This window comes from Crassostrea angulata, chromosome 10 (assembly GCF_025612915.1).
Source record: "Crassostrea angulata isolate pt1a10 chromosome 10, ASM2561291v2, whole genome shotgun sequence".
Lineage (NCBI taxonomy): Eukaryota > Metazoa > Mollusca > Bivalvia > Ostreida > Ostreidae > Magallana > Magallana angulata.
Genome location: NC_069120.1, coordinates 26,061,462 through 26,081,738, shown reverse-complemented (window position 1 = coordinate 26,081,738; position 20,277 = coordinate 26,061,462). Strand labels below are relative to the sequence as shown.

The 20,277-nt window shown below is 31.6% G+C and overlaps 2 pseudogenes; both read left to right on the top strand.

The window, feature by feature from the left end:
• Nucleotides 1-5,198: 5,198 nt before the first annotated feature.
• Nucleotides 5,199-7,335, top strand: LOC128165513 (uncharacterized; annotated as a pseudogene).
• Nucleotides 7,336-11,582: 4,247 nt separating this feature from the next.
• LOC128167128 (uncharacterized) lies at nucleotides 11,583-14,748 on the top strand (annotated as a pseudogene).
• Nucleotides 14,749-20,277: the final 5,529 nt, after the last annotated feature.

Genomic DNA, 20,277 nt, shown 5'->3' with positions numbered 1-20,277 from the left:
CTGATCGCAAACTTTCCCTTAACTGCAAAGAGTTTGGCGATACCAAGTCACATGATATTTAAACAAGTCTTGTCCGAACTGCTTATATATTCACTTATATAAAATATATTGTATCAAGGTCCATATTCATTCTATTCATATTTATTCATTGAAAGAACAGGTTCACAAACCAGTACTTAATTTAATATATTTTTGTGAAAAGAATATACTCACTGCTTTTTCTATTATATATATAAATTTTACATATTGAAGAATTTTATATTAATGCGTGTGTAAAACACTGTTCAACTATATTTTCTGTGCTAACTGTGATATATACAATACTTTTTTTATTCATATTCACACAATAGTAGTTTCTAATTTTTGGACAAATATCAGTATGCGTTGATCTCCCTTGATGTCTTTTTTAAAAACAAACTAAGAATTTTGATAATTTTTTATTTTTTTATAAAAAGCAAGGTTTTTGAAATGCGTATCAATGTAATTTTTACTCTATTTCTTTCATTGTTCAATAAGAACGTTTAATCTATATCTCCCACTTTTCATCTTAAATTTCAAAGTATGCATTTTTTCTATCTTCTATTCTGTGAAAAGAATATACTCACTGCTTTTCTATTATATATATAAATTTTACATATTGAAGAATTTTGTATGAATGCGTGTGTAAAACACTGTTCAACTATATGTTCTGTGCTAACTGTGATATATACAATAATTTTTTTTTATTCATATTCACACAATAGTAGTTTCTAATGTTTTGACAAATATCAGTATGCGTTGATCTCCCTTGATGTCTTTTTTAAAAACAAACTAAGAATTTTGATTACTTTTTTATTTTTTATAAAAAGCAAGGTTTTTGAAATGCGTATCAATGTATTTTTTACTCTATTTCTTTTATTGTTCAATAAGAACGTTAAATCTATATCTCCCACTTTTCATCTTAAATTTCAAAGTATGCATTTTTTCTATCTTCTATTCTGCCATCTGTTCTAACTGATTTTTGACAAAATTAATTTGCTATAATCCTGTTTCAGAATTCATTGCAGAACTTTGTGGTTTTAAAAGGGAAATATTAAATTTATCTGTTTATATATGTTATAGATGTTTAGAATATTTAGGCCTCAGTCACAACTGGTCGTACATGCTTCTACGGGTAGTCTACGAGCGGAGACACGCAAGTCCATCATACTATTTTGGAAGGACGTACTCTTCCCGTAGGCATGCACGATGGCTGTTAAACACGTACAACAATCACCACGATTTCCTTGTAAGATCTGAAAACGTACGTATGTTGCGCTTGACTCAATTCTTTTTTCGTCCCATGATATCTTCGCTTCTACTTACGGTTTTGTCTTGTCTTGAATTCGCCCTAATAATGTTGTGGTAAGAAAGATAATGTGAGACATTGAAATGCGCAAAGTCTTAATTCGCTGACAAAAATAGCGAAATGTGCAAACATGAAACGGGGCGAGTACTTCTTTATACAGTGTACACTGATTAAACATATCTGTTTCAGGCCACAATTGACCTTGAATTTGGCAGTTGCTTTTATCATCTTCTTGGGCGGTATCTTCTTATGCATTCAGCTATAGACAGAAGATCGTCGGAAACGGGCGGAGAATGTGTATATACCCCCTCTGATTCGTACGATGAAACGCAGACGAGCGCTGCACGTCCTATCGCATTGGCGCACGTTCAATCGTCCGATCATCTAGTCATTCGTGCGGCCCTATCGCATAATCTTACAACAGTCGCTTTCATTGTACAGCAGTCGCATACAAACGCAAGATAAATCACAAGATTCAATACGTTTAGATCGCACAACGGTCGCTCTGAATCGTGCGAGCTTCGTACGAGTACCCTATACCCTATAGTAAATATGCGATAATTTGGTAAAAGTTTACGAACCATATCTAATTTTTTCGGTCACACGAACATTCTACTCGTGCGTCAATTGTAAAAGGGGTTTAGGATAACCGTTCGATTTGACTTGCACGAATGACGTAAGGAGATCTATCTTGTCCTTTGCATTACACGTACGTTGACTCCAAGTCGCTTGTGCTCACAATCAACATATAGATTAAACGCAAAGTAAACGTACGTCATACAGGGTCATTCTCAGAAAGGTTGATTTTCTCAAGTACCACTTGTAAAAAAAAATGTACTTACAACCAGATTGAATTTATCGTATTTTGTAGAAGGCATATCATGTTGTTTTTGTTAAATATGCCAACAGTACACCAAATGAAAATATAAAAAAATATGTTAAAAACATGAAAAATAAATAATAACCGATCTAAAATTGTGTATTGGTCCCTTTAAAATCATTTTGTCTATATATTTATAAAAAAAATATGAAAATTAAGTTTTTATTACTATATTTTTGTATAATGCAATGTGTAGAATGCTGTCGTTTATCACAATTCATAACAAACACTGATTATCACAGGGTTTTCTTTTTTCTTGTTAGCATCATATATATATATATATATATATATAAAACTTTTAAAACACTGTTTCAAAATATTTCGACCGTGTTACCGGTCTTCATCAGTCGGTGTTTATTGTCTATAGCAACACAACGTAGATATATTTATATATATTGTAAAATATCAATAAATAAACATACCTTAGTCTTCAAATAACATTATTGTGTTTTAAAAGTTTTTTATTATTCATTGAAAAAGAGACTTTGGAGATATATATATATATATATATATATATATATATATATATATATATATATATATATATATATATATATATATATTATTGTTATGGATATTTAGAGAATGTTATTTATATATTATTGTTATGGATATTTAGAGAATGTTATTTATATGTTTTTTAGCAATTGTGCAATTAAAATTTAAAAGTATCGACATTTTTTACCTTGTTTTCATTTAGTAAAATTATTCAAACTGCGCTGGTTCTTTTAGTATGTCATATACATAGTATGCGTCATTGAAGAAACGTTATGATTTATATGTTACTATATTGTTAAATTGTTAAATAGTATATCATTGCGTAGTCTGAAGGCATGATGCAAGAACTTAAGTTACAGATTTCTGTTGCATACATAAATTTACTTTCTTATAACAGAAAAGACATTGAAGAATTAAATCTTGGTATTGCTTGGTAAATACATCACGTCAAACCTTTAATTCGAGTACTTTATCAACATGATAGCGCGGATGATTTCCAAAGCTGACACGTAAACTCTCACGAGATCGCACAAAACACACGTGTCTAGCTAACTATGCATATGCTCAATAAACTGCGAGGCAGTTTATAAAAAGGTTAAACTGTTTCAGACAAGTAATATAATGAAGATATTGACCTTACCCTTCATCTAATAAAGAATGGTGATAGTTAAAAAAAACTTAACATGGTCAAAATCATCATTGAGAAAACAGTTACTAGAATTGTTCCTACAACAGACAGTACTCGCTTTTTTGCTGTTTATTTTATCCTCGACATCGTTTTGAATATTTAGTAATCCGAAGGAAACGTTATTTTGATATAAATTTTCTCTTCCATAAGTGTAACGTCACACCCATTGCGAACTGTAAACAACCCCACAGCTCTGAACGAAAACAACCAAACCGGAAGTGTTTGTGATATTTAGCAAAAGTTAAGGTCTCAGGTCTCGGGTTGCAACCAGAGGTCAAGGTTTATGCATCGTTCTGAACTAGTAAAAAGTGGAAATCAGTCACCCCGACGGCAAGACAAAAATATGTTCTTTTTTCATTTAGTAAATATTTTCTTCTGGGTGAATACTTAAAACTTTGGTTCAGTGTTTATGTGAGCAATTGTTTCAGATCTCAAGAGCTGCAATGCACAGAATGTGATATGACTATAAAATCATCCTGTTACAAAAGGGGCTCTTTTCACTGAATCAACAAAAGATATTTTGTATAATAGTGACCCCATAAAGCTGATTTTATTATTACATATTACAGTCGATAATATGAACATTAACATATATATAAACGTGGTTCTTTAATCTGTATGATTGTTTATGGTTTGAGGTATTGATCACCCTAAATTAGTAACGTATATTAACATTGCTTAAAAACTGTTTTTACAAAAAATAAAATCAGTTATTTTACGAAAGAGTAAATGAACGAAAAGGTAAATTCCAACTAATTTTAAATTTCCTTCATATAATCCCGTTATGTCCATAGAGATGAACAGTTTGAACTGTGTAGACCCTGTTCAGATATCGATGTAAAGCTTACGCATGAAGTCCGCTTAGTATTTAAGTGATAGAATGATAAAATAAAATTCACATCTTTTTTATAAATAGCAAAATGCGTTATGAACTGGATTAATGAGCTCGTCCACCAACTGAGAGGTTAAGGGCGTAACTCATTCCACAAAAAGAATACTTTAACCGATAAAACTATTTGTTTGTTCTGTAAGATAGAATTTGGATCATACATAGAGGACCTAGGAAAATTTATTATGCGTATTTTTAATATTATATTTACTAAAATATATTAGAACTTTCTCCACTCTTTTCTTTTGCATAGATTTAAGCGGGGCTTCTGGTCTGGAGCTTTGGCTGACAGTTAACTAATGATTCCAGGTATTTAAGAGATGCTATAAATGCTTGCTCTAAAATCTAGAGAGAGTTGGAATAACAGGAAAAAACAGAGAATCAACCTTGCATTATTTAAGAATTGCCAGCAATTAGCATGATCATGGTCGACTCAAGGATGCATCTAAATTATTGTTAACATAGTACGCTGAAAGTATATGAAATATGATGAGACAGTATTATTTTTTTTAGTGAATTTTAATGTTTTTATAGACATTTACAGTCTCAAGAGGAACTTAAGACGCATGCATATTTCTCATTCAAAGTAACATCGACAACTGTTTGATGATAATAAATCTTTCGAAGTGTGTTTGATATGCATACACGTACATAGTTTTTGTTTTCATTAAAACTTTCCAAAGAGGAGTTACATGACATTTAGGCTTTTTGAATCACACGATATATATAATTTGATACAATTTCTTATACCAAGTATCATATAATCATATGTATACTTGAATGCTAATTTCACAGTGAAGACATGGAAACAGTTTCGGTTCTTGAGATTAGACCATATGATCAGTTCTACTTACGTTGAAGATAAGATCATATCTAAAAATGTGAATTCATATCGTTTATCTAAAGACAAGTTAGCATGAAATTCTTTTTTAATACAATTTTTGTAATAATGAACATCTCTGTGAAAAGAAATGTTGCTGAAGAGAAACGTTTTCTTTTAAATGACCCTGAAGCGTTGATTACTCAGATCCACGCTTTACAACAAGAAGTGAAACAGCAGAAAGCAGAAAACCAAGTCCTCAGGAATGATGTAGACGATCTTAAACTTAGACTTTGGGCAAAGGAATCCGAAAATGGAAACCATGGTATACCGGTACTTCGTAAAACGTGGTTAGGACAACATATGGGCAAATTGTTGTTTTCATTTCCTGGAATTGATTTTTTTGAGGCTCGGTGTTCATTAGATGGGGAAAACACACTTGTCCTAGCTTAACTGGTACGGAGCAGCTTTATTCTGGTAAGTAAAGGATATTGTATTATTTTATTGGCGCTATGTAGAGAAAAATACATGCAGCATATAAAAACGAGGGTACATGTAGTTTTTTTTTTTTATAGAAATTGACCGCATTTTTTTCATCTCGTAAATCATTCAATCACCTGATTTATCTGCTGTGGGTTTTATCTCCCTTATTTGAATTTGATATTAATAAAAAAAGATCACGATCACACTAACGCGTGATGTGTGTAAAATATATAAATAATCGTTGTCATGTCTATCAGCATGGTTCACAGAAGGGACTGTCAATTCGTCTATGTATGTGAAGATTACGATGATTACTTTATCTTCAAGGAAATCTTAGTTTGTGAAAAGCTGTGGAATTCGTGCTCTCAATAATATATAGTTTTAGTTTTGATCGATCAGGAAATAAACAACGCATATCAACGACCGAGGGCACAAAAATAAACGACGTAAACATGAATTTTAGTGGTATTTTAGTGATATTTGTATAAGAGCAAAACGGTGTCTTATTTTATACGTTTTAAGATATTTCGTTTCCAGCGGAAGACCTTATTGTTTTCGCACTGTTTCTTATTTAGGTTGAGTATTCCTAGATTATTTCGAGATCGATTAAACCTTAAGTATAATGTGAGCACGGTAATAATTACAATCTTCTCTCATTTCACTCATTAAGAAATAACTGATGCCATCGCCTACATTTAAGTATGGGGTACAAATCGGTCGACGTATGCGTACAGTCCTTCCACACATGGAAGAAGTGGGTTGTTCCTTATATGCAACGTACAGATCGACATGAATATAACTGCTTTCAAATGCATTGTAAAGCAAATGTAAAATTAACTTTGCTTTACCCATAACAAAATATATATATGTATATATAGTTAATTGATGTCTTTTGTAAAATTTTGGAGTAGGTTTGGGTAAAATATTTTCCGATCGATCAAAACAATGGCTTCATAGAAAATACTAACCTCATGACAATAAAGTATTTAATGCATGAAAGAATTGACTGTTCCTTCTACATAATCTGTGTAATCGGATGATTAACAAATACGGTAATATACGCTCTTCTATATACTAGTATATACTCACTGTATTTGAACAATGAAAAAAAATGTTTCGGAAAGATAAACAAAATACTAGTATGTTCACGTAATCGTTTAGTTACAGGTCTTTAATAAGTTATGGTTGAATGGTTATTTGTAAGGATAAGTATGAAAATATCAAATATGGTATATGCTTGAAATGTTTGATTCATTGATATTTTAATCGTTAGGAACGGCAGGTGGAAGTTTTTACACCAACATCGGGGTCGGTGTCAACACATTGTGTCTTCTTCATCATCCCGAACCTGTTTTCGACAATTTCCCATTTGTATTTCAAGACAATAATAAAGAAAATGTTGGATATCTTTACGGAGAAGAATTTCAGTTTTCCTTAAAAGATGATTGTCCTTCGAGAAGACGTTCCAAGCTCAGTTTGTCGAGCTAAATTGGCTTTCTCATCGATGATGATTCCCGCCGAAAGATCGTGTCATTCTGGATGGACGAAACAATACACAGAATTTTTGACTTCCGAAAGGCATAGTAATGTAATGGCTGAATATCTCTTTGTCGATGAAGACCCGGATTTTGTTGAGAAATCACGAGTAATGAAAAGACTATTTTATCCGGTGGTCACAGTGTGCGGTACACTGCCGTGTCCGCCATACATAAATTCATCATCCGTGGCTTGTGTCGTTTGCTCAGCTTAAAAAAAGCAAATAAAGTCAACAATATTTTTATAATGGTCAGGATATGATTTTTTATGCTGAAAAAGTTTCTAAACTACAAAGGCTACTGTGAGAAATTTAAGGGCATTCCCAAAAAGATAACAGCATAGGGACATGTGCAAAGATCATGGGCTAGTTTCACTTAAACATTTCATTGCGAAGATATGTCTTAAGATCAAAATCTGTTATTTGATTTATGTATGAATTTTTCACGCTAATGACTGCAGACGTTACTTGAATTTATCAGGTATTTAACTGAAAAGTGCATAATAAGTGAATAATGCATGGAATAGTATGCCAGTAATAATTAGATACTGGCTGGTGGATGCAAGAGAAAGGTCCTGCTATATTGAGTTATAACGTTATAACGAATGAAAAACAGATATAGTTTTATGAACCCAATCAGGTATGAAGTTGACAGTCGATTGATTAATCCAGAGCGATCGGCTGCGGCATGGCAAACACTTTCCGAAACCTTATAACACAAAACTGTACAAAGTGTAATAATAAGCTATTTCTTTTCTAGTATCTTTTTGGTAGATTAAGTCGTAGTGCTAGTTTTTTTCCTCTGTTTTCATCCTGTATAAAAAAAATATTTGGTGTCCTGACGAGGGGACTGGTTATCCCGAAAATTTGGCAATTTCTATTGTTTGATAAATAAATCAGGCCAAACCAATAACTTAACTTCCCAAGTGCGTTATTATAACTTCAAAATACCCTTTAAGTCATGTAATAACATACTAACAATAGTAAAAAAAAAATATGATTGAGGTTTAATATTCATTATATATATCGAACGTTATATATATATATATATATATATATATATATATATATATATATATATATATATATATATATATATATATATATATATATATATATATATATATATATATATATATATATATATATATATATATACTCTCTTCTTATTATATCGCGGGTTCCGTTGTATCGCGGTATGTTCCAAAAAATAGGATTCCCGTTTTTTTCCGTGATTTTCCTCAATGAATTTATGCACCAGCTTCAGGATGAGTGCAAAGAAGGTTGTCAAATATATCGGCAAATAAAAGTTTTCTCACAAATTAAAATTTTTCCGGAGAAAAAGCAAGTTCAAAAGTCCACAATGTATCTGATGAAAAAACTAAATAAAACGCATATTAGAATGTATATTTCATTCCCTAACCAGTGTAAGTGACTTTGGTCTCATAAAGAATCATATTTTATTTTTAAAAACTAAAAACTGTCCGTTATAACTGAACCAGGCTTCCAGATTTCCAATGCCGCGATACAATGGAACTCTCTACTTTTGAAGGTGAATACAACTTGTGATTTAAAAATAGCATACAAAATAAACTACGTAAGTTGGGAAATTGATGTTCCTCAGAAAAGCTAATCTAATACAAGCTTTTTGAACAGCACTTATGACATGTGAAAATGATAACTTGATATATCTTTTTTTAGGGAAAAAAAGAAGTACCGCGATATTATGAGACACGAGTATATATATATATATATATATATATATATATATATATATATATATATATATATATATATATATATATATATATATAATGGCAAATACTGGCAGAAAAAAATATATATATTTCACAGACGAAATATTCTTGGTACAAACATACAATTCATCAAATGGAATCAAAAACCCATGTCTCTTATTCACATTATAGAATTGATATGATGTATGTGTGTGTTCATTTGTGTTTTAAGTTCGTGATACGGTTTTACACAGCTCAGTTACATCCAGATTTATGGTCCCTCCTTTAATCAGAAGGTTTTAAAATCGTTTGAAGCCAAACCGTAATAAAACAGCCTTCTAAAAATTAAAGTATGATGAGAAAAATGATTTTAGGGATAAATTCTAGAAAAGTGTTGCTGCTAAAGACAGAATGCTATATAGATCCTAGTTGTTTCATCCATATAGTAATTTTACCAAATCTGTCAACTGCGCCTTCTTCTGTTTTTAGTTTCCTTCACTACCATTGTTTGTTAAAAGTTATTTTCATAATATCTTCATTTTGATTTATTAATAATTTTTTCTCTGTTTTTAATCACATTCTTACTTATTACAAACTTGAGTTTCACTATTTTGCGGAGTATCAATAGTCTAGAGAAAATGTGATTGGGAATGATTAATATATCTGATTTCATTGACTTAACTTACGACAACTAGAAACAGTAATGCACTCGTAGAAAACGGACTTTCAAAATGGATGTGTGGCCTAAAGATGTAAACAACATACCACTGATAGGCCGTATATATAAATCGAGGAGGTAATCGAGACAATACCAAATTACACAATGTAAGGAGGTAAAATGTGGAATTGAAATAATTAAAAAACTTCAATGTCTGAAGAAACAGATGAGATAATGGTATTTAGAAAAACTTTAATCGCAAATTATAGGAGTCGATTTTAAACGTTTAGAGGCTAATCCAATAGCATCGTTTAAAAAAAGACGCTTATATATAAACTTTAAAAGAAACACATTTGTGATATTTGGTAAAACATTTGGTGCTTTTAACAATTAAGTTGAGACACAAGTGTTCAAGTACATGCCTCCTCAACGATGGTCTAACCAGACACTTTAAAAACGATATTTTTACTGGGATTAAACAGAGTTTTACAAACTTGTAAAGGCTCGCGTGATAGTAAAGGAAGTAAACCTCGCGAATGTATCATGTTAGTATACACGTGTCTGCTAATGGCTATTGCTTTTAAAGGTTCAATGATCTGTATTTTATTTAGTTCCGCAATATTCACGACGACAATACCTGGTTTTGTCCTTACAAATACTATGAATAAGCATCCCTGGCTTCCTCTAGGTCATATCTTAAATCCTATTTAATAGCATAGTTAATTATGGTCTGATACTCACAAATCAATATGTTTTCATGTTGTAATTATCATTATAATAATGAGATATAAGTTAACGGATTTTTCAACTATTGCGTTTAGATAACAAAAATTGCAAGCATTAAACTGATATTAAAAAAACTAAACGATTGGCTCCTCAAATGAATATAAACAAATAACAATTATGCAAAAGGACATTTTAGTAGACAAAGTATATTTACTTTTCTATCTTTATTTCCTCATCAAAGTGTCTTCATTCTTAAATTTATTTACATTATTTATCATCCATGGCTACAATAAATAAATAAAAATTAACAATGTGGTCCTACATATTAACTATACATACATATTATGATTTGTTTTCCTTATGTGTATCATAGTGTCCTGATCTTGATTTACATTTTTCCTTTTGCTTATGTCATATGACCATGAGTTAGATATAAATCATTGAAAACTTATCTAGCTGTAAATGTTTTTTTATTATTTGGTGATTAGAGTACAAGGTATGAACATGTATACATGTAAAGTAATTGATTATCTTGTAAACATGCATTGATTTGGAAGAAATCGCCAGAAGATAGGACCCACCAGTTTATAAACAGTTTTTTCTGTTTTTAACTATTTCTTTGAACTCTTCAGCACGAATCTGGACTTTTACCTATGGTAAGTATTTGGTATGGAAGATAAGTAATTGCCCTAGTACAAATTCAACGTACAGCAGCACGGTTAAATTACAACTATTTAAATATCCATGGTTTTATTGAAAAGTTATAGGAAATGTTGAAATGTGTCTGTCTGTTATGCTTTTAATTCATTGAATTATTGTTTATTGGGGATAACACTGCTATATATTTACTGACCTTAACAAATTGTTTTTGCATACCAAGAGACCAATACATGTATACCTTTAGAATAACAGAAAGGACAAAATCATTACGCACTTGCTATTTAGAAAATTAAACATAGACGTACTAGTAATACAACGGACGATTGACATTGCACCAAATCACACAAATTGAAATAAGCATGTGATGCTTATTTATATGTTAGTGAAGATAAACAATTAAAATTTGAGCCTCCTATTATACATTGTAAAATATATTAAGTACAGACTATGTGATATTTCAGTTCCCTAAAGTAGTTTGTGATATTGTGTGAACTGTACGCACATGATTGCAATTAAGTGCTACACTTTATTGATTTCACATGATTTTTCTTCAAATACAAGCAGTGTCCTTTAACTATATGTTTGGAAACTCAATAATGATTATAAAAATCACATTAAACGGTGAATAACGGCAATTTCATAATTTCTCTTTTTAGCGTCAAAACGAAAGAAAATTATTTAAAATGTCAAAAATCAAAACGCTACGTAAGACGTCGAAAATGCTCTGGAACATTCCCGTTCTATCAACTACACATGTCATCGTAGAAATGGCTTATCCCACAAAGAAAATGGTCGTAAACATTGTTTCTCAGCTTTGAAAACGCAACAAGGTCAGTAGTATTTTTGAAGGTAGAATGTTAAATATATATATGGAAAAAGTCAGGGAGAATACTTTAAGCACGGTCGTAAATCACAGTTATATCACATTTTACATTTACGGTTTAATAATATCACTATTTCATATAAAAGTCACCACTCGAAGCAATAAGCCACCTTTATTACAATTTCGATTGCTTTCATATTGTATAGCATTGTTTAGTCACAGGCATAATAAAATTACGAATATTACCTCATAGAATGATTTTAATGTTCAGTTGGTAATCATTTTTTTAAAATATATTTTCTAGATTAGAATATGTACACATCTTATCAAAATTGCATATTTCCTGATAAAAAAAAAGAGATAAGCAGTGAGGACCCATTCATGAAAAAGGCCTATGACCGCATTCACCGTCACATGAAGATTATACAGATAAATGCAGAATGTGATGTAAAACAATACAGAATAACAAGTTGTTGGGGTTTTTTTGCAGCTCGAAGTTTGCAGTTTTCACCATAAAACGCCGTATGAGACTTATATTACGGTTTCAATTTCTTGCTAAGGTGTCATGTGACAACACATTTCGAAAATAGAATCAATTTCATTTTTTTGTAATGTTTAGCTGTCGTGATACCCGTTGCTAGCGAAGACATAGAATGTTCAACCAAACTTTTCCCACATTTTATACATGTCTGCAGTCTGACCACAGACTTTCTAGATCGAGCTTCTAAAGTCATCAAAATCCCACATCATCGATTTTCCTCTGAAAGGATGAAGGTTCATTTTAAAGTTCATCAGTTAGATACCTTACCTACACGGCCCAAGTTACACGGCCTAGGTATGTGTCCATTTTTTCTTTCATTAAGAAAATGGATTAAAAAAATTAAATTCTTTTTTTAATTTTTATTCCATGTTTTTGAAATTTTGCTTGATCCAGCAGGTATAACATCCACTCCAACAATATATGTCTGTAAAACAGAAGAAATCAACAAAAGAAATGGAGTAAGTATTATCACATAATAGGATTTATATCCCAAACTGATTCGAATGATAGTTATTCTGAAGTTTTAAATCAAAAGTAAGACTGTAAAACTCCTCTATAACATAGGTCCTATTTATGGGAGAAGAGACATTCAAGAAAACAAAGAACATGTTAAGCGTAAGCAATTTGGACACTCTTTCAATACGATCTGCAATAACGGACCCAGAAGTTAGAGAAATCCAAGAGGCCTTGACAGAACTGTTAGAGACTCCAGTCTGGGAACTTCTTGATGAAATAAAACAAAACATGCAGATGACTGTAGCATCTCATCAAATGGACATGATTTCCATGGAATTGGATATTCTGCTGAATACAGTTAAACATGTTGCTTCCAATGCTATGATAAACGATGGAGCTCCAGAACGACAAGCCTATTCGGATATTCCTGAAGAAATTAAAGATTATTTGCTAAGGTGAGTATTTCCTTTTTCCTAAAATATAAATTGTAATTGTCATGTTATAATTAAAACCTCTTAACTAATCCAAATAATGTAACGTGTTTTGTTTCCAAATAAAACACCAAAACATCACACATGATTATAACAATTATATCTCTTTGTTATTATATCATATATTATCCTCGTTTCACAACTAAAATGTTTCTGGTGGCAACTATAGCTTGCATGTGGTAGTCTGTATTATCCTTCCCCGATTCTAGATTATCCTTTAGAATTATAACGATTACTAATTAATGATATTAAACATTTAATATTGTATGAGAGGAAAATTTTACGGTTGTGCAGTATTAATTGTGCATACATACCTTTCAGATGTGTTGATTAAAGCCTTGTAGATTGATATCTCTTTTGCAGAAAACGAGAAATCAATGGATTTGGTTTATGGGGCAAAAACGAGTTCCGAGTTTTTGTAAATCACGAAAACAAAAGAAGACATCTACGAGAAAATATGCTCAGAATTTTCACAGATATTTTTTTAACAAAATTAAATTTACATATAATGGTTGGCGAACCTTGCATTCACTTTTACTCTCAGCAGGGAGATAAGATATATACGAGAAATTCATTATCTGAAGAGTCAAATGACGAAAATAGTTACGGCACATTAGGAGGTTTTGTTTCTGATCAAAACAATGATACGCTTGTTTTGACCTGCTCGCACGTCTGCAAAAACGGAAATATTATTTTTGCTGATGACAACGATCATGGAAGAGTAAGAATTGGAAAATGTGTTTTCTCAAATGACCTTCAAACGAAAACTATCGATGAGTTCATTGATGTTGCTCTTATAAAGATAGATAATGATGCCTTGGATAGGTGCAATCTATCAATGCTTAATAATACTCTTCAACAATCAAACGTCAAGATTTACTTAGAAAGCTTGCAAAAGATTGCTAGAAAAGCTTTTGTTTACAAGATTGGGGCATCGACATCAGTGACCAAGGGGTTGATTACATCGCCAGAGTTCCACCTTAAAATAACTGGAGGAAGAGCTGAACTTTTTTTTGTTTCTGATATTGATGATCCATTTGCCGATAAAGGTGACAGTGGATCTATTGTTTTCATAATCGAAAATAGCTCTGCGCTCGATACTATACGCGTTATCGGAATGGTTTCTTGTAAGTTAACACCGAATAAACCATCTGGCGAAAGTGAGAAGGTAGATGAAAACAGGAAGTCAGAGAAAAAAGACGATGAGGGAGCCAAAAAGGAGGTTAGCTGTACTGGTGATATTACCTGCTTTAGAATGGACAAGACTGTGGAATTTTTAAGGAAGAAAGGCATTGACGTTTCCTTTAAAAATCAAATTTGAAAAAATAGTCCGTATGAAAATGTATCAAAGCATCAACAGTATCACCAGCTTTCTTGAAATCTTAAAACATGTAATACTTCTTTTTTTACCAAAAAAAGCATACATACGACTCTGTTTTTTAGTTTAAACTTAAAGAGATCAATAGTTTAAGAGATCAAAAGTCTAATAATGTACGGAAATGCCATGCCTTATAATACAATCTGGTAGAAATATGAAACTTGCTGTAACTTTGCAAATTATATATATATATATATATATATATATATATATATATATATATATATAGATATCGTTTAAATAATAAGTACTGTAAGAAAAAAAGGGTCTTAATGATGATGTTTTCTTAACACGTACAAGACTAAGTGATTTCTAAAAAAGAATGTTGGAATGTTCTTTTTGCAAATCAAATTTCAAAAGATTAAACTCGAAAAAATTACATATCAAAAACATTTGAAAAAACCATAATGATAAAATTAACATCATTTGTTGATAACAAACGTTAAAATGTCAACAGATATCATTACCTTTCTTAACTGTGTATATACCGGTATTTTTTGTTGCAAATATATTAGTTGCAAATAAGGAAAATAAGTTTTCATTTTTCATATCTGGAGAATAGCATGTGAAAAGTTCAGTATTGGGGCTTTTTGTGAAGAAAACAAATTTTATTGTATACCTCTTCAATGTTTATATATGTCTCATACTTTGGTGTGACAGTGCAAAATTCAGTGTCAGCGAAAATAATCATTAATATTCTTAGTTTCTCGTTAAATTAAAGAAACAAAAATATTTAGTTGATGTTTGTACACCATTGAAAATTTATATATTACTGTCATATGATCTGGCTCCAGGATCATGAAACAATCCTAGACTTAAGTAAAAAAAAAAAACTTTTTTAATCTCTTTTAATTGAAAATACTGACGAAATTGATATACTATTAAAAGTGTCTTGATATTAAGTTGTTAATAACAAATATGTAATCGTCATATTATGATAAACAATCATTTAATAACTAACGGAAATTTTGACTAAAGTATGAAATTGCTTCATGATCCTGATGCCTGTTGACCTTACATATTGTGTATACATTATTTGTACTGTATTATATACTTGCATTTGAAGATCTAAGGCTTTGAACTTGTGCCCAATTCCATTTGTAATTTTGTACAATGAAAATATGTTAAAATCAAATTTAATTGTATGTTTTGCATAATCATTATTTCTTTAATGGATATTTTTCATTTACTTTTTATTGTATAATCCATGTGAGTATAATAACAAATTAACATTTAGTTACAAAACCTGTCGATGATTATATTTTAATTATAGTATTAAGCTATTTTGAACTTGTGTCCAATCCCATTTGTAATTTTATACGATAAAAATATGTTCAAATCAAGTCTAATCATATGTTTTTGCATAATCATTATTTGTTTAATGCTTTCATTTACTTTTCATTGTATAATCCATTTGAGTATAATAAAAGATTAATATTTAGTTTATTATGTTCAACCCTAAGATGAGGAAAAAAACAGTTGAAAAAACAAAGTACACGTATAGCAAAACCTGATTTTAACTAAACCAAAGAAAATTTCTTTTTCAAAGTTTTTATCATATTTCGTTTTACATTCAAAAACATTTAAAATAGAGAAATACGGAGAAATCAAATTGAGTATAGTACTAATTAATGGTATCTAAGAATTTACACGAGTATAAAATGGTTTGAGCAGTATATGCTTAATGAACTGCGAGGCAATTCATAAAGAGAAATAAACTGTTTCTAAAGGTAATATAATGGAGCTGTTGAATTCATTCTTCTCTTCACCATTCATTCTTTTTAATCAAATCAAAAAAAAACCAGACGAATTGTGCACGTTAATTTTTTTTTAATAAATGTACGTGAAGATGCTGTGAAAAACGCCTCCAACTGACAGAGATAATTGCAAAATCCATGTTTAAATTTGAGTGTCAATTCAAAAGATGCATCGACAAAGTTCAAAGATTGCAATTTTGGGGTTTTTTTAAAAATTCATTTACCACTGTGTAATGTTTGTGTATTTGTTTGACGTAGGAAACATCGATATTATTGTTTATGCACTGTACATTGAAAGTACATGAAATACTAGTACAATGAGCCTCAATATTTTTCTCGAGAAGAATATCTATGTTGTTATAGAAATTCACAGTCTTTACAGTCTTTAAGAGCAACTTGTGACGCATGCATATTCCTCATATAAAGTGACATTGAAAACTGTATGATGGTAATAAATCTTTTAATAAAAGTGTGTATGATATGCATTCACGTATATACTTGTTCTTTTGTATTCGAACTTTCTAAAAAGGAGTTGCAAAATTACAATTGCGGCTTCAGAATCACCTCAGATGCACATTTCTTATATATAGTCATAGTTCTTTTATATACATGTAGTCATAGGTATAACTGAATGCTAATTTCACAATGGAGACAGATTTGGTTCTTGAGTAAAGACCATTTAATCAGTTCTACTTACGTTGAAGATAAGTCGGAACTCTCATCTCAAATTGTAAATTCGTTTATCTAAAGACAAGTTAGCATGAAATTCCTTTTTCATACAGTTCTTGTTTTAATAAGCATTTCTGTAAAAAGAAATGTTGCTGAAGAGAAACGTCTTCTTTTAAATGACCCTGAAGCGTTGATTACTCAGATTTATATAATCTTAAACATGCAACACGTATCAATATATATATATACAATTATACCTGCAACAGCCGTGTACTACACTGTCATATATTTATGAGTTCATATGAATAAACAACATTATAATAACTTCAAAACGAAACGTCCAGTTTCCACGCTATAACGTTACTGTTAAATTTCTGAGCTGCAAAAAATGCTATTTTTATCAGAACCTGGAACGAAAACAATTTGTTGGATGTTTATATTTTATGCTATCTTTAACAAACCACAAAAACTTTCCATTTTTATCAATCTAAGAAGGCCAAAACGCTGAAGATTTCCATTTCGGAACAACAAATGTTCCCTTGGCGCCACAATTTCATAAATGTCTTACTGCCCTACCTATCAAATAAATAAGCGACACAATCCAATTTACATCTTGTGACTAATCGAACTCAAAAGCATCTACACCGCTTGTTCCAGGTGTCCAAAACAAAGAATAAAATTTGTTTACTTTGCAATAATTGCAACTTGTAAAAATATCACACGTGTAAGGCCCCCAAACAGTATTAAAAATTGAAAAAATATGGTTGCTCACAGCTAAATCGTCAAACTCAAAAACGTTGCTCACCAAATCTGCTTCAACATTCTGCTCTCGTGGAACCCTAGCTACAGAACAATCTATGTTCCTACTTAAACAAATAGTGTACGATGTATATAGAAAAAGCAAGAGTTTGTAGTCCCGGCCTCATACTGCCTATTTGCGATTAACATATTTATTATCTGAATAAAGTTTTACAAATTTATTTTCTAATGCATCACCAAAAGTTTTCATGAACATTTCAACTGTTTTAAGCTCTCTGCAAGTTGAACTCTAAACTCTGTCCAATATCTTCCCACATGACATGAAAAACTTTATTAGTAGAATCTATCATCACGCCTCTACCAGCAAAGTCACTAGCATCAGTAGCAAGCATTCTGAGAGTATTGCATAAGCAATGCACGTCCCCTACCGGTTTGTAGAAATTTGCGAAAACAATGTACTATTATGCAGAATATCATTTCTTACCGTCTCAACAGACCAACACGATAACGAACCCGATTGTAATAATACAAAAAAACTCTGTCGATTAAATTTACAGCACAATGCTTGACACTATTTTACAGAACTTATTTGTTTGTTAGAAACAATAAAAGGAATGGTCCAAGTAATGCGCGATATTATTACTGACAACATACTTTCCTCATTTATTTGATACACACCGAGCCTGATAACGAACCCGAACATTAAAAAATTGGAATATAAAAAATTAATTTTCTCGAAAATATGTCAACCAGAGTGCAAACTTGATCTGTAGTTTGACATTTAGAAGCTGTTCAGCAAATTTCATATTATTCCTCAAACGCATAAAGAAAAAAGTGCGGAAAACTGAAGTGGGATAGACAGACGGTCGGACGGACGGACAGACAGACAGACGGACAGACGGACTGACGGACGCAGAGGAAAGCTATAGTCCCCTCCGGTGAAAACCGGTAGGGGACTAAAAACAATGCGTTCTGGAATACGGTACCATGGGGAAATAACTCTAGCAGGTTTGGATTGGATATTATTTAACCAAAAATCTAGCTCGCACAACACGGGAAATGAAATATCTATCTTTTCATCCCAACATAATGCATTTGCAATTAACATAAACAATTGTCTGGTTGTTTTTCGACAAACAGGCCCAAGTGCAAACTTAAATGAAATAATACTACCTACTATTGAAGCAATTTCTCTTGCAGAAACATTATCCTTTTCTTTAAGCTTTTTAATCTTGACGCGCAAACTTTCTAATTTACTAATATACCCAATTTCTAAATTCCATTCAAACCTGAGCCACTCAAGCTTTTGAACTGGATTCCAAATACTCTTATCTTCATTAACAAGAAAACCAGCATGCAATAAATCTCGTTGCAAATTCTCTGACATGAAATTACAGTTTTGTTTTAATATTTATGTGGTGATATCCACTTGTGAATTCGAATTTAACCTTTCTTAGCAAAATTAAGACCCTCTAAAGAACCTTAAAATTTGAACCTTCTCTTTATAACACATGCGTTAAGGTGTCTGAGATCAATAATCAATTTTGGCTTTTTATTCAATAGCGCTGATACGGTCAGTGGGTTTATACAATAGGGCGGTTCAAAACATTCTGTGACTAACTTTTTATTCAACAATTCTGTAATAGCCTTTTCAACAAAAGGGGCGTTCTGCAGTGATGGGTTGTTGTTAGACAAACACACACTTTCAAGATGTGTAATAAATTCAATCCTGTAACCAAATTTTATGACATTCAGTATATAATCATCAGGCTTTATAACATTTTTTCCTAAATCCAAAAGAATTTTTTAAACGGTTTTTAACTTAAGTGCTAGATTTTAACTCAAAGTCAGATTTGTAATCTTATAATTGATGTATATCATGATACTCAACTTCACTGCTGATTTGCTGTCGATGTTGGGACGAGTGCTGATGATTGGGGTCTTGTGGGTTCTGTGTACTGGAACTGCTGGGTATACCGCAGAATCTGGCGAAGTGACCGTAGTGACAGACAGTAGTGGCAGACGATGTTTGCGGTCTGTGCTTGTAAGGGTTTTCTGTAGTTGGGCAAGTTGAATCTCGGCACGAACTGCGGACGACTGTTGAATTTTGCACTCCCAAGAAAAAGCTGCCGGGTGGATTAGCCGTCGAACACTCCCGTATTTCTCTGGAAAGCCGGTGTAACGACGAAAAGTGACCCCCGTCGAATATTGACCGAGGGTCATTATTCTACGTAGAAAAATGACCCACTCAGTTGTAGAATACTTGGATTACATCGTAGAGATTATGGTCTTAGGGTCATTTTTATCCGTGTGGGTTGTAGAAAAATGACACCGTAGAATATTGACTAAATTTTATTACATATTCTATGTTTACTTGTTTCAGGTCCATTTTTTTTACTTAGGGTGGATACAGGAATGGTGGTGATAGGGGTGGGGATTAAATTGATTTTTTTATCGTAACTATGACCTTGTACGAATAACCAGCTTGATTTAGCTTTTCTAAT